General features: G+C 35.2%; 1 protein-coding gene across 4 annotated transcripts in view; it reads left to right on the top strand.

Annotated features, from left to right (window-relative positions):
• Positions 1-16,041, top strand: part of TBC1D5 (TBC1 domain family member 5) — a 542,652-nt gene that overhangs the window by 168,023 nt on the left and 358,588 nt on the right. The gene's annotated exons all lie outside the window — the stretch shown is intronic.

Below are 16,041 nucleotides of genomic sequence, written 5' to 3'. Positions count from 1 at the left end.
ACCCATTGAAATTAATAAGGATTCGTTTTTAGATAACTTTTAAATGTTTTGTGACTAGTAGTCAACTTCACTGAATAGGAAAATGAAGAGACACCTGCTTCTGTTTTGGTCAAACAGTACAAATTAGATATGGAAGAGAAATTTCCACTTGATAGAAGTGTTAAGAAAAACACACCCATTCTTTGCAATGGTTTATAATTGATAACCAAAGTTATTCAAATTAATGCTGTTCGAAATAATTTTCAGTAGAATAATTGAAAAGTTTTTGGAAATTCCGTTTAGGTATACTGAAGAATTTATACTTTAAGGGGCCAAGAAAGTGATTTTTTAAATGTATATTTTAAATAGTTTATCTAATGCACATATATCCTCTTTTCTGTCAACCCTGATAAGTGAATGGCTTTATTATTTTTCAGTGTAAATTATTTTTATATTCAGAGCTCTAATCATATAGTAAATTTTTTGTTACAGGGAGGAACAAATTAATATCAACATTCTCTTTTCCCTCCCATGTTTATGTTTAATGCAATTTTTTCCCTCAACAATAGCTACGAGAAGTCTAGAAAGATTGTTATGAAAAGCATCTTTTCAAGACAAATGTCAATTTACTGATAATGATTTTTATTAACATTTGTCTTAATGTACTTTCTGGATGGAGGATGCACAATGTGTTTTTGTTTTTGTTTTTGTATTTTTCCTTTTACAATACAAAACACTGCTTTTTGAGGTAAAAGCATAGTTGCTGATAACTTTGAAGTTATTTTCAGAATGAGAAATGATTGCCATTAGGTACACTGGTTTCCTGCTGTGTGAAATTCTAACACCCTGGGTTGGAATATGTCCTATACAGAATTCTATAGTTAGATATTTTAAATCTTAGCCAACTGATTTTTTTGAATGTTTTATGTTTTGAAAGATTTAAAAGAAGTAAAAGAAAAATCGGACAAGATTGTAAATAAATGTTTCAGCCACATCCCTCACATCTTGTTCTTCAGAGCAGTGTAAGGAAATAGAAGAACTGAAGTGTCGTAGATGTCTCGTTGCACATATTGCAAGAAACAGCTATAGAATTAGATCATGAAATCAGCTATCCTCATGTGCAATGATCAGGTGGTTACTATGGTAACATTTCCATTTGCGAATTTTTGTAGAGTTAAAATTTGTAGTCATCCCATCATACCATCATTGGCTTTTGATTTTTCATGTAAATATATCACTGTGCTACCTGCATGCTATTAAGTGACACCAGCCACAGCACTTAACTACCACCCCTATACTCTAGGCTAGGGAATCAAAAATAGGAAAATGAAAGAAATGAGAACATTTTGCTAAATTACATTTTAAGACTGTCCTGATGTTGCTGGTAAAATTCTAGGCATTTCTTAGGAGGAGTAAGAGCATTGCCAGTTACGCTTTAATTTTATATCATATGAAATTGGTTAGGCATGGTAGCAGTAGGAGGTAAGGAGGGCTTTAATTTATCAGCTAAATGGGTGCTAAATAACCAAAACAGAAGTAATGACCCTTCCGAGACTGAGAAGATTCATTTTGAAAACAGTCCCCTTTTATTTTAACCTTATTAACTGTTTGAAATTTGTTCTGTGTTCAGATATTCAAAAGTTGCCCTGCTTATTTGACTTCTGATTATAAAATCAGACTCTATTATCTTAGACTAACTTGGATTAAAATAGCCTATAATGTTCCCTTTTATCAATTACTATATTCTAGTAAAGATTCCTACTGTTTTTGTTTTGTTTTGCTTCCCAAAGCCCCCTGCTGCTGTTGATTACACCTAGATCTGCTACTGATTGGAACTGTTAAAGGCAAAGATAGTGTGGCGGGTTGCTGAATCATTTAATTGTAGGACTAATAAGAGATGTTCTCTCTGCGGCCTAAAAGAAATAGTGGCACTCGAGTGGTATGTACAAAGAGGCCAAGAAATAGTCTTTAATAATTTTTGAAGGTGTGAAATTTATTTACTTAGTGAATTTATTTACTTGTAACATAATTGAGGTTTATCAGCAGCCTGGTTGGATTCCTAAACCATGTATGTGAACTCTGTTGAGAGGAAAGGAGAAGGGAGGAGAAATGCTAGAGAAAATTTAGTACTAACAATTATTTTTCTCTGGCAGTTGAATGCTGTTTGTTTTTATAAAGCTAAAACAAATGGATAGCTATATGTATAATTGTTAATTCAGTTGTTGAGACATTTGATAATAAAATGGCAAGAAATTCAAAGTTAAGTTTTCATTTGTAATTGAGACTCTGTTTGTAAGTCCCAGTGCACAACATAAAATGCAGGTTATGTAAGATACAAGCTCCAGGAGAAGTTTACATACAACTTCTGGAATCTAGAGATAGGATTTCCACGATAGCCGTGGGTACTTTATGAAGCATCCACAAATCAAGAACAGCTGTCACATTGTACCCTCACTACTTCAGAATTTGAGATAATCCTTTGTTGGAACTTTGTGAGAAATTATATGAAGGGGAATAGTTATACACAAGTGTATTACATGATACTTTATTACTACGCCTTCTGTTCATTGTAAATAATTGCTGCTTCTTTTAAAGCCATTTCAGGTTTCTAGGTGCAGACTAAATCAATGGTTTTAAGTAATTAGTTTGACGTTACATACATCTATTGAGAGGTATGACTGACTAGAACTTGAAATGGGAAAAAGCAAATGTTCTTTTAAGATATTTATTGAAACATTTGGATCAGGGAAATTGCATGAAGGATGCTGGTTGGAAGGGCGCTGCCAGTAATGTATACACTGGGTTGGAGAGACCAGTTAGAAAGTTGACACGGTTCTATGGTTGACAATAGAAACGAAGTAGTATTCAGTGCTGGTGTCTCTTTTTGTTGGTGACTCATTGAATCAAGCATCAATAAACTCTGAAAAAAATGCTGAAATCTTAATGAATGTTCACTGTTAATGAATAGTGAACATTCATGTCTTCTTAAGTAATAAACCATTAGACTGTAAGCTCCTTGAGGGCAAATATTACTCATTTTTGTGATCTCAGCATTTGACACAATGTGTTGCTTACGGTAGTCATTCAACCTTTTAAAGTGAAAAAAAGTAAACAGAAAGATCTTGTATTGGTTTGCTAGGGCTACCATAACAAAGTATCACAAACGGAGTGGCTGAAACAACAGAAATGTATTATCTCACAGTTCTGGAGGCTAGAATTCTGAGGTCAGGGAGTTAGCAGGATTGGTTCCTACTGAGCACTCTGGAGAAGGATCTGTTCCAGGCCTCTCTCCTGGGACTGTAGATGATCACCTTCGCCCTGTGTCTTCACATCATCTTCCCTCTGTATGTGGCTAAATTTCCTCTTTCGATAAGAACGCCAGTCATATTGCATGAGGGCCCACCTTGATAATGACATTTTAACTTTCCCTCGTAATGCTGTGTCTCCAAATAAGGTCACACTCTGAGGCACTGGGGATTAGGACTTAAACATATAATGTTGAGGGGTCATAAATCAACCCGTAACACCTCTATTTGAAGTTGGTATGGTTTACAGCCAATGGCTAATGACACATACAGTTAATCAAAAAATAAATATAGTCATAAACAAAAAAGAAATATGTCAGTATAGGGACCCACAGCTATATGTCCCTTTGTAACTAATACCATGTGACGTAATTTTCACCTCAATTTATTTTACTATTTTTCAATTTATATATGCAAATTGACAGCTAATCATTGTACTGATGTCCATCTAGTGGCAGAAGTGGAGATGGAAGGCTAAGTTTCAAAAGTACAATAGAACTAAATTCCCCTTTTATTTCACCTTGTTTAGAATAATCTACATCATCATCCACCCTCACCACACAGACTTCTTGTTTTAAGAAAACAAGCATTAGTATTGAAATATTATTGGTAATAACTAGATTATAATGTTGTACCAGGTGGGTTTTTATGTACAATTTTGTACAGGTAGTCACTTATCTAGAACAGATTCTCTAGAAGTATGGTCCCTGGACCAGCAGCTCAGATTTACCTATTGATCAGAAATTCTGAGGATGGAGTCCAGGACTCTTTGTTTTACTGAGACCTTGGGTGATTCTGGTATACACCAACATTTGAGAACCACTGGGCTGAATGTAGGTATAATGCCTAATTTTATTGTTTTCAGTAATTATACAAGCTTAGAGTTATTTTTTCTTTCTCCTATGATTTTCCTTATATTATTTGATACAGAGATTTTGATTAGGAATGCCACCCAAAATTATTACAGTATTTTTGTGGAAAACATTAATCTCTGTTGTTGGTTTATTGTGTATCTTTTTTGAAATGTTTTTTGTTTGCAAAAGCATATACAACTCTCTCTCTCTCTAAGTATATATATATAATAATTCCCTCTTCTTTTTCTCCTTCTACAGATAGTAACATAGGACCTTGCTATTTTCACTTATTATAACTTGGAAGTCTTTCTGTATCAATACATCGTTCTTTTGTAGGTTTTTTTCTTCTTTATTCCTTTTTAATAACTAGATGGTAATACCACTGTATGCATGTACAATATAACTTATTTAACAGGTCCCCAATTGATGGACATTCAGGTTAGTTTCAACATTTTGCTATCGTAAAAATTCTGTGAGGAATATTATTGTGTGTTTAAGTTATATCTATAATTTCACATATATACAGGTATATTCATAGCATAATTTCATAAGAATGTAACTTCAAGGACAAAGAGTGTGTGTGTGTGTGTGTGTGTGTGTGTATATATGAGTGTATATATATACACACATATAATTGATGGCTGTTGCCAAGTTACCCTTCATGGCAGTTGTACCAATTTATACCCCCTATAACAGATATAAGTTATTACTTCAAAAATGTGTTTTTGAAAGATGCAGCAGTGTTATGTAACAGCATTATGTTTTTGAAGGAAACATCTATGTTAAGCTAAAAAAAAAAAAAATCCACAAAACTTAAAGTTTTAGTAAACAGTATATAAGACTACTTCAGAGTTTCTTACATTTGTTATAATTTGTTTTAGAAATTTCTTGCTGCATAAATTGAAGATAGAATTGAAGATTTGTTTCCACTAATCTGAAGTAAATCTACATTTTAGTGATTCATTAGAAAGTAATTTTTACATATCTGGAAAAACATATCTTTGAAATAGTGTTGGTTTACCGTCAGTGAGTACTTGGACAGTCTTTAAATGTGAGGATTATTTGAAATCCTACATATGTAGTTGTTTAAAAATTTATGATTTTTTTTTGGTATCCACCATAATGCTTTTATTTTTTTTTTTTATTTTTTATTTTTTAAATAAATTTATTTATTTTATTTATTTATTTTTGGCTGCGTTGGGTCTTCATTGCTGGGCGCGGGCTTTCTCTAGCTGCAGTGAGCGGGGGCTACTCTTCGTTGTGGTGCACGGGCTTCTCATTGCAGTGGCTTCTCTTGTTGCGGAGCATGGGCTCTAGGCGCGCGGGCTTCAGTACTTGTGGCACGTGGGCTCAGTAGTTGTGGCTCCCGGGCTTTAGAGCGCAGGCGCTCAGTAGTTGTGGCGCACGGGCTTAGTTGCTCCGCGGCATGTGGGATCTTCCTGGACCAGAGATCAAACCTGTGACCTCTGCATTGGCGGGCAAATTCTTAACCACTGCGCCACCAGGGAAGTCCCAGACCATAATGTTTTTAATTAAAACCCTTTTTAGGCTTTTCATTTACGCAGTATCATTGGTTTATATTGTGTTAATCATTTCAAAATCTAAAATGAAGCAGTGAGTGAGGCACAGAGCATTGGGTTTTTTGTGTGTTTTTAAAAACATTCTATACTCCCCCCCCTTTTTTTTTTTTTAACACTCTCTTAACTTAAAACTACTAAACAGATTTTTATTTTAATCGTTGGAACAAAAAATGTTCTCTTGGGCTGATACCAGTACTTTCTATGCCAAGTTACAGACCGGAATCTATTTTTATAGGCCAAGATACAAACCTCTGAAAACCAGAGTTTATAATGGAAACACTGACAGGCCCTTAACTATCACAGCACACATGGCACTGCTGAAATCATAAGGTACAAGGCACAAGATTTCACATGCAGGGTGAACATTGAATTTTTCAGCAATTGTATTGTCAAATGCCTTTCAACTAGGATTTAGTAAGCATCATGTGCAAATGTAGCTGTGCTTGGGGCCGTGAAAGCACAGTGTATGGGCCGATTCCTGCCCTCTGAACGCTTGTCCGCAGGTACACAGACACTGAGAAGCACTGAAATAAACCTGTTGGGAGACAGCCTTGTGAGTGGATTTGGTTGGAGAGAAATACGTGCACTTCCTGATCTCTAGGTTTAATTCGTGGCTCAACCCTGAAAATCTTGCATGTTTTTGCATGTAGATCACTACACATGATTCTGGGTATTATTACAAAGCAGGCAGAACTAATCAGTTACATCTTCATTTTAATACTATCACTGAAGAAAGCTTAAACACTATGTGTTACACAGTTTGATACTGGGTAGTTGAATTGAAGACTTACCATTTACTCCCTCTTTGAGGGATCCTATTTAGGTAAAAAAATAAAAATAGCCTTTTTCAAAGACCGCGTTTGATTACTCAACTTTGATTAAACAAAAATCATTAAAACAACCACCATGGGGTTTTTAATTACTGTGCTTTATTTTAGTAATATTTTAGTTTAAATGGGACTGGTTCTCCTACCATTGGTTAATGATTGCCATCAGTTAACACAGAATGAATGAGCCTACAGTGTATTAAGTACTTTAAACGGAAAACTCAGAACATGTCAGATGCCTATATGGGAAAGTAGTGAAAATGGTTTGGGCTCTATAGTTAATTTGAATGTTCACGAAGGGTTGTGTTCTCGCACTTTTAACACCAACGTTGTCTACTCTCTTTCTTCCTTTTCTTTATCTTGTTAAGTGTGGGACAGAAGTGGAGGTGTTATGTCAGATATGCTATCTTAGAAGCATTGCGAAGTGTTAGAGAAAACCAGTGTCTTGTGGGAAGATAATGAAGTGATAGTTTGTTGCTACAGGTTTTGCAAGTACTGCCAGAAGGAAGAGGTAAGGGGAAGATGTTAATTTGAATCTGAATCAGATTTTCTGTTCTAGTTAAATTTTCCTTATCCTTTGACCTATATCCATGTACATTTAATACCGTTTAGATAGGAGACATGCTTCTATCCTAAGAGGTATCTTTTATGCATCAGACTGGTTTTCCATTAATGAAGAGAATATGGACATTTTTGAGTAGTTTAAGATTTTTGCATCAGTCATTAAATTTCTTCACCTAATGTGTTAGAAATAATGCTTTAGTATCCTGAAAGATGGAAAACTTCTAAAGTAAGCTATTTATTTCTGTGCAGTTGTACTAATTCTAGAATGGGCAGCCCTCATTTCCATCTTTTACTTTGTTGCTCTATTTCTTTAGGGAGGAGAGTCTGTATACTAACTCTTACCTACTTCTCCTTGCCATTGCTGTAGAAAACTTCACCACGGGTTTAAGGAAATACAATGTTGATCTTGGTTATATAGGTAGAAGATAGTATATTTTAGAAGTTCCATTTCATGAAGGTACTTCACTATGAAGTAAAATGAAGAGGGTGTGTGTGTGTGTCTGTATGGGGGTGGGGGGAGCAGAGAAGGAGAGAAACAGACATACACTGAGTTCCTAGATTTACAGATTTATCTGCTTTATAAATTGTTCTGGAAAAAAAAGTACAATAGCATAAGCATAATACTACATGAAACCAAAATCCAGAAGAATTTCTAGAGCTGACTAAACTTTCTTTTGTCATTTACCTCCACAGCTGAGAGGGCTGATAACCATTAAGGGCCTAATGGCGTATTAGACAATTCACAAACTCTCTTTTATACTGATTCTATTAATAAATTTATCCAATTCATACTTACCATTAGCAGTTTCTGGCTAAAATTGGTTTTAGGAAGGGCAATATTTTTAATCAATGAAAGAAGAGACTTAGATTTTGCTTTGCCTTTGTGCCCCATGAAGCGGAGATTGGGTGAGTTGGCGCCAGAATTTTCTTTTCCCAGCTCATTCATGGGTTCATCCTCCCCCTTAGTTCTCTCTTATTAGGACTTGATATGCCAGACACTGGGCTGGGAGCTCCTGACCTTCGACGGTTGTCCTTTACTCAAAAACAACTCAAGGTCTTGGATTTACTTAATGATATTTATACTTTATACTTTTAAATTTGGTTTCAGGCTTCAATATTTTTGCTTTCTTTATATATTGGCATTAATAGGTCAAATAAGCTAGTGCTCTGTCTTAAATATTTTATCTTTGAATTGTAAGGAAAAAACAGATTTATGTATTATTGGAATGTAAAAAATGAGTTTTCCTCATGAAAAAAATTGAGAATGTTTTTGAACTTAGGTAAATAATTGGAGGAGATTTTTGTCCACTTAGTTTCCAAGCAAATACAAGTATTCTAGGTAAAAGGCTTGGCTGATGGATAATATTTTATGCCTAATATTGAAATATGCAAGAGTGCCTTGGGGAACTAGAGAATGAAGAGGCTGTGAGGGGAAGGGTTAATTCCCATGCTTATTCCTTTTAAAATATTGTACTTCCTTTCGCGTTCCTTTAATCTAAATTATGATCACTTCCTCCAGAGAGAGAAATGAGCTCTAGTTACTTTGCTGTTGCTGATGAGCTTAGTTGTAACCATCAACCCTTTCCACCCCCTGTGGTTGGTATTTTGATTCTGAAGATAAAGTGTGTATTTGTACACTTGTTCCTGTTGAATTATATACTTTCTGGGTTGGGGCCTTCCAAGACTACAGTTTCTTATATAAGCTCCCGGCTCTCAAATAAGCTCTCAGTCCTGCCCTGTCATTCTGTGTCCTCATCCTCTTTACATTTTCTTCATAACATATGACACTACTTGACATGCGAACTATATTTTCTCCTTGACTTAGTATTTGCCTTCACCTAGAATATTAATTCTTCGAGACTTTTACTGTCTTGTTTACCACAAAATGATTATCTTCTAGCCTAGTGTCTGGCACGCGGGAGGATTCAACAGATATTTATTCAGTTGAATGTATGTTACACCTGTGCCACCCCTGCTTTCTCCAGTTTCTGCTTACTACCTTCTTTCCTTCCTCAAGAGACATATTGAGAAAACATGACATGAAATCTAATTTTAATGTGTAAGGTAGTGAACAAATCTAATGGGACCCTCAAAGGATCTGTGTTTTTGAACTGTAAGTACCATCTTGTTTTTTTTTGTTTGTTTGTTTTAATTAATTTATTTATTTTTGGCTGCGTTGGGTCTTCGTTGCTGCGCATGGGCTTTCTCTAGTTGCCGCGAGCAGGGGCTACTCTTCGTTGTGGTGCGTGGGCTTCTCACTGCGGTGGCTTCTATTGTTCTGGAGCACGGGCTCTAGGCATGCGGGCTCAGTAGTTGTGGCTTACGGGCTCTAGAGTGCAGGCTCAGTAGTTGTGGCGCACGGGCTTAGTTGCTCTGTGGCATGTGGGATCTTCCCGGACCAGGGCTTGAACCCGTGTCCCCTGCATTGGGAGGTGGATTCTTAACCACTGCACCACCAGGGAAGCCCACCATCTTGTTTTTGATCTTGTTCTGATCACCTAGCTGAGTAAATATATCCACCAGACCGGTGACAGTGTGACAGTGATGGTAATAACAATAATAGCTAACAGCTATTGAGTGCTTACTATGAATGTTTCAGGTGTTGTAAATCCTTCAGGGATATTTATTTAATCCTCACAAAACCTGTGAAATGTGTACTTCCCACTTTTACATTGAGGGTACTGAGGCACAGGGCATTTAACCAACTTGCCTAAGGTCAGGTAGTTAGTAAAGACATTTTCTCAGTTTGAGCCTAGAAACTGTGACTCTGTCCCTGGTGTCAACAGTGTTAGGCTGGAGGCTTCCTTTTGCAGGAATGGTAAAGCGTGGTGCTGGTGCCATCTGGGGCCTCTTCTCTGGGCTCTTCTTCCCCTTTCGTTCTCTTAGAAGAAAGGAACCTTCTGTTGCACTTACTTTTTTCTCATTTGAAGTAGAAATAGGGGACTGACTTTTACATGATCCAATTTCTGAATTTATTCAATTTATCAGTTTAAAATTGAATGAAAAGGAGTTAGGAAACATTTCAGAGAGAATGGAATATGTGAGATGAACTTCGAGAAGTGATTAGTGGGATCGGGTCTGATGGATATTTATTCATTAATTTGACAGTATTTACTATCTATTCTTTGTTAAGCCATGAGAATAGAAGAGTTTAAAAAAAAAAAAAAAAAAGGAAGGTTCAGAGAGAGGAATGGGTTGGGATAGGTTTCCTTGACCAAGGCTAGTTGCCCAAATAAATAGAGAGAGGTAGGAAAAACACTGGAAAAAATTTTAGAGAATGAAAAGATATGAAGAAGATTAGAAAGATAGATGTGGGTAGGTCATGAAAGGGATTGAGAACCTGTTAGGTGTATTTATATTTCAGTAGGCATTTTGCAACCACAGACATTACCATATTTAGTTAACCAAATGGATTTTTCTGAACAGTAGTAAGCTTTATCAAGTAATATAATACGAAATATAAAGTGGATTATGAGTCGAAAGAACAGAATTTTATTAATAGCTCTGCTTCCTAATCGTATGAACTTGAACAAGTCATTTTAATGTTTTTAAGAGCAAATATTTCTTATAGGATACATCCTCATGGTTTAGTTTTTTTAAAGCATACACAGGGCTCTAAACTGAAGAATCTTTCCTCATGCATAGCAAGCTTATATGTATATATTTTTACAAAATAATGGGGGTCATGCTATATATATTCTGCTACTTGCTGATTTCAGTATCCTTTGTATATTTTCTACATCAGTGAATTTACACTTTTAATGCCTCTGTGTTATTCCATTTCCGGATTACCAAAATTTATAAAACCAGTTCCTTATTGATGGATATTTAGGTTGTTTATAGTTTTTGGCTGTTACAGTCAACCTCTTTCTGCATGGATTTGGCTAGAGGGTATGTCAGTAGGATGAATTCCTCACAGTAGAATTGCTGAACCAAAGGGTATATGCATTTGTAATTTTGATAGTTGTTGCCAGATTGCTTTTCAAAAATTTGCGCTTCTATAATCAAGTTAATCAAAATCAAAATGCATATTTCTCCACATCCTTATCAACACTAGGTATTATCCACCTTTTATTATTTGGCAAATTTGATGAGAATTACATCAAGATTTTTTAGTTGACATTTCTTTAATTATGAGTGGGGTTGCACATTATTTTATGTTGCGCACACACACACATCCCCCCAAAGTATTCGTATACACAGTAACATTTCATTTTGCTGTGAGCTACCTGATGCTCTCCTTTATTCATTCATTTAACTCTTCGAGTTTTATTTTTCTCATGTACTTTTTAAAAAGAGGACTGTTACCCTTCTTACCCACTAGATGGTTGGGATGATCAACCTTTTTTTCATTACTGCTTCCCTAAAAAAAATCTTTAAAAAAATGTCCCCATAATCATCTTCCTTTCACATTGACGTTTTAGTGCCACAGATGTACACAGATGCACTGCGTGTCTGTTTATGTACTGTGGCCTGTTGGAGGGCCATAAGCCATTGTAATATCTAACATTTCCCCCCACCCCACCCCAATAACCAATTTTCATCCCCTCAAGGACAGTGTCACTCCTGTTGAGATCACATGGTATATGTGAAAGTTTTTGTAAAGTGCAAAGTGCTATTCAAATATAAAGCTTTGTTGTTAATAATTTGCATTTTGTGTGCTATAACATTATGTGTCTGTTTTGCAGCTGCCTTTTTCTCATCACAGATTTCCCTTTTGCAAACCTAGGCATTTACTATTTTGCTGTTCATTTTGCTGCCTTTGGAACAATCTTTCTTGAGTTGACCTCTGCTCAGCTCTCTCCGCCCATCTGTGCCAGTCAAAATGTTACTCTTCCTTCAGAGCCTGTCCTAGATAAGTTTGCTTTCTCCATGAAGTCTATTTAGTCCCTCGTAATTATCCCTTGACCTTTTAGGGTTAGAGCTCCTTTAATATATCTCCTTTGCTGTGACGTTCTGTCTTTTATTACCAGGTCTATATATTTTCCATATTCTACCTCCTGGCAGATTGTTAGTGTCAAGATAGCAAGAATGTTGTCTCTTTTCCTTCTTTATTCCCTTAGGTTCCTTTCCCAGTGCCACTGTACATGGTGCGAAGCCAGGAGGGATGTCTTGCAATGAATTTTTTTGTTTGTTTGTTATTAATGAATTTCTAAAAACGTCTGAATTCATGTCCCAGCCACTCGGTGTGTGACCTTGGGCTGAGGTCCTTAACCTGGGAGCCTCAATATCCACCTGTACAAAATAGGGATAATAATGCCACCTTTTTGATAAGACTGCTGAGGAGATGGAATGGCATAATAACATAAAGCATCGTGTCTGGAGTTTGGTAAGCATTCAGTTAAATATTAATAGTCATCAGTTCTGCAAACATTTCTTAGCACAGAGAAAGACATTGAACAAAGTATTATCGTAATTATTTCTGTTTCTTTCTTGTTCAGGAGCATAATCTGTTGTTCATTGTACCATACGTGCACAGGGAAAATGTGGTTTTCTTTAAACCAGTTTTTTCCAGAATGCATCCTGCAATATAATTCACCATATGGGAACCATTTAAAGTATACCTGACTAATAATGTGCATTATACTTTTTTTTTTCAGTACAGTATTAGAATTATTATATATCCATGATTTTTTAAAAAATTCTATAAATCATTAAGCAAAAGACAGCCCAGTTGAGAACTGGGCAAAAGCTATGAACTGTCAGCACTCAGAAAAAGAGACTCAAATGGCCAGTAAAGAGATGTGAATGGTTCATTTTATTTGTCACCTTGACTGGGCCATGGGGTGCCCAGCTATTTGCTCAGACATTATTGTGGGTATTGCAGTGAGGGTGTTTTGGATGAAATTAATATTTAAATGGGTAGGAAGCAGATTGGCCCCCGCAACGTGGGTGGGCCTCATCTAATCAGTTGAAGGCCTGAATAGCACAAAAGGCCGACCTTTCCCCCAAGCAAGAGGAATTCTACAGTGCAATGACTTGGACTTCATATATATCATCATCTCTTACTGCCTTTAAACCAGAACATTGTCTCCTCCTGTCTGAGAGGCTAGAACATTGGCTCTTCCTGAATCTCCAGCCTGCTTGCCCATTTTAATGATTGAACTTTCTAGCTTCCATAATCATGAGAGCCAATTTCTTTATAATAAATACCTCTCTCTCTATATCTTTATATAAATATATACTATTTTACATATATATATATTATTTTATATAGTATGAAGTACTATATTGGTCTCCTATTGGTTCTGTTTCTCTAGAGAACCCTGACTAATAAATGAAAATATTTCCCATCAAGTAGTCAAGGAGATGCTCATTAAAACCACAGTGAGATACCATTTCATAACATTCAGACTGACAAAAAGTGAAATGGCTCATGATACTAAGAACTGGGGACTCTCCCACATCAACACGTAATTTGGAACAGTGACTTTGGATAGGAGTTTGACAGTATTTTATTAGAGTTAGCGATGGGCAAAGGATTTAATCCAGCAATTTCACTTTTGAAATTTCAGTTTAGAAGTTTTAAAATCCAGTAAAATTACTAGGTTTGTCCTCAAAATAAGATTACATTAAATGTTAATAAAGTATATCTCGAAATTTAGTTTTGTGTTCACATGCTTCTAATGAAAATCGTTTTATGATCCATTTTTATATTTGGTTGCTTATTTGACTGTAGATACATGTATGTGCCCTGCCATGTGGGCGCACGGTTGTTGTTTTGCACAAAATTCTGTAGAGTACTTAATAAAATTATTTTTGAAATGAGACGCTTTAAAGAAATATATCAAGAATTTCACTCACCATGTCCAATATTAAATTCTAGTAGTAACGTTTTCATACTTTTTTTTCTTTTTTGGTGCTAAGGCTCTCTGTCAGTAAATCACTAGAAAAATTTTGTAAGGAATAATGCTGGTGTTTCAAGGGATGTACATGCTGTATATAAATAACGCATATTATATTAGAAAGCAAAGTATTAGTTTCTGAATATGAGAAAGAGAATAGGCCATACAAGTGTATTTTATAATTAAACTCTGTAAATTTACTGCTTTGACCACTTATATTAAGTTACTGCATTTAAATAAGTAGTGACCTTTCTCAAATATTTGGTTAGAAACTTAGAGCTTTACACAACTTCAGCAGAATCTTCCTACTGTATTAAGAGTAATTGGCCATCTTAATCTTTTACTTGATTTTGTAGGATTTAAAATCCTGGAAATTTAAAATATACATTTATAGTTTTAAAAGTTATAGCATGAAAACATTTCTTTGCTAAGGAAGACTTCGTAAAAATGTACACATAAAAGTATATTTGGGCTTGTGGGGGAAAATTATTTGGTGTTGAAAGCCTCTATTTTTATAGGAAAAAATTACTTGTAATAATAACACTTAAAGTGCTTGATCCTGTTTATTCCCGTTAGAAACTAGGACAAAATTTCCAGGCCTGACACAGTTTTCAGGGCCTTCAGATATCTATATGTCTCGTTCAGTATATAAATAGCACATTGTAATTCCAAATGACTGTGTCATTGTTTTACAAATAGGAAAGCATGGCGTGAAGTTTGTCATCTACTTTTAAATTGTTTACCGAAGTTTAGGAGCAAATTATCAAAGTCTTAAAAATTATACAATGATTTCATTTAAATCAGTATGGCAAGAATTATACACGTCTAATTTAATGTATTTTTAAACATTTTTTTGTGGTATTCAATGAAATTTTGGAGCTAGCGTGCTGCTATCTTCTGCCTAAAGCATATACACAGGAAGAAGAGGTATCTATTTTTGCTGGTGAAATTCTCTGGTGATTGGGATAGGATTTGTGTAGTTCCTCTGTAGTCCCTGTGTACCCACATCATTATCTATGTATTTATACAGTTTTGTTAGTTGTACCCTTTGGTAAACCCTTTCAGGCCTTCATTGGCTCTATATGGAGTTCATGGAATTATTTTGTTTTTTAGTATGCATTAATGTCTTGAAATTTTTTTTAGTATAGCCATAGTGTTTGTGACATCAAGATATTATGTGAGTGCTATGTATTGTCTTCTGTCTTTATAATTAGCCCTTTCTTCTTTATCCATCTTCCATTTTGTCAGTGCTTGAAACTTTCCCTCTCATAAAAGTGAAACCTAAATATTTTAATTCTTATTTTGAGAGCCTATAATGTTTACATTTTTAAGCTACACATATATATCAGTGTTTTTACATGGACATCTAAATGGTTTTGGTGTTAGAACACATACAGAAGTTACCTGCACACATATCTTTTGGGTAAAGATGAAACAATTACAATCAACCTGGATATCAAAGATTCTGAGAGAAACCCTCAAGTCATATTCATTATTTTATGGTAAGTTTTAATATTTTAAATGATTGCCATTTTCTGTTATCAATTATATAAAATCTATGTATATTTATATGTCATCAAGTTGGGGAATTGGAGTTTTTCTTGCCTCTATTAATAATGATGATCTTCTACTATAATTGAAACATTTTCATGTTCATATTGAGGCTTCTTGGTTCTCATGTGGAAGCTTAGACTACATGAGCAAATAGGGTAGTCCCTTTTGAAGTCACTAATCAGTTAAATTGGCAGTTTTCATATGGAGTATAACTTGTCTTCACATTACGCATTATTGAATAATTATTTTAAATTTAAGGCTACACTAAGAGCTTATCATACCTTAGATTCTTGTGCAGTATCAATCATAGTTAACATTTATAATACACAAATGAGAAGATTATATATTTGAATAAGAGTAGTCTCAACAAATTAACAAAATCCAATTTTCTTTGGATTTTTTATTTCTAAATGCACCTCCTCTCAGGGGTAAAGATAATAATCTCAATATAAGAATAGTCCTGTACTCTCTTTCCACTCAGCAGGGTCCTCGGTGGCTCTTGGATTTTTGTCAGGGTGTTTCATTTTTCTGCT

The sequence above is a fragment of the Eubalaena glacialis genome, chromosome 6 (genome assembly GCF_028564815.1).
Source record: "Eubalaena glacialis isolate mEubGla1 chromosome 6, mEubGla1.1.hap2.+ XY, whole genome shotgun sequence".
Taxonomy (NCBI): Eukaryota; Metazoa; Chordata; class Mammalia; order Artiodactyla; family Balaenidae; genus Eubalaena; species Eubalaena glacialis.
The sequence above is the reverse complement of the archived record's forward strand: the minus strand, read 5'-3'. Positions and strand labels throughout refer to the sequence as shown.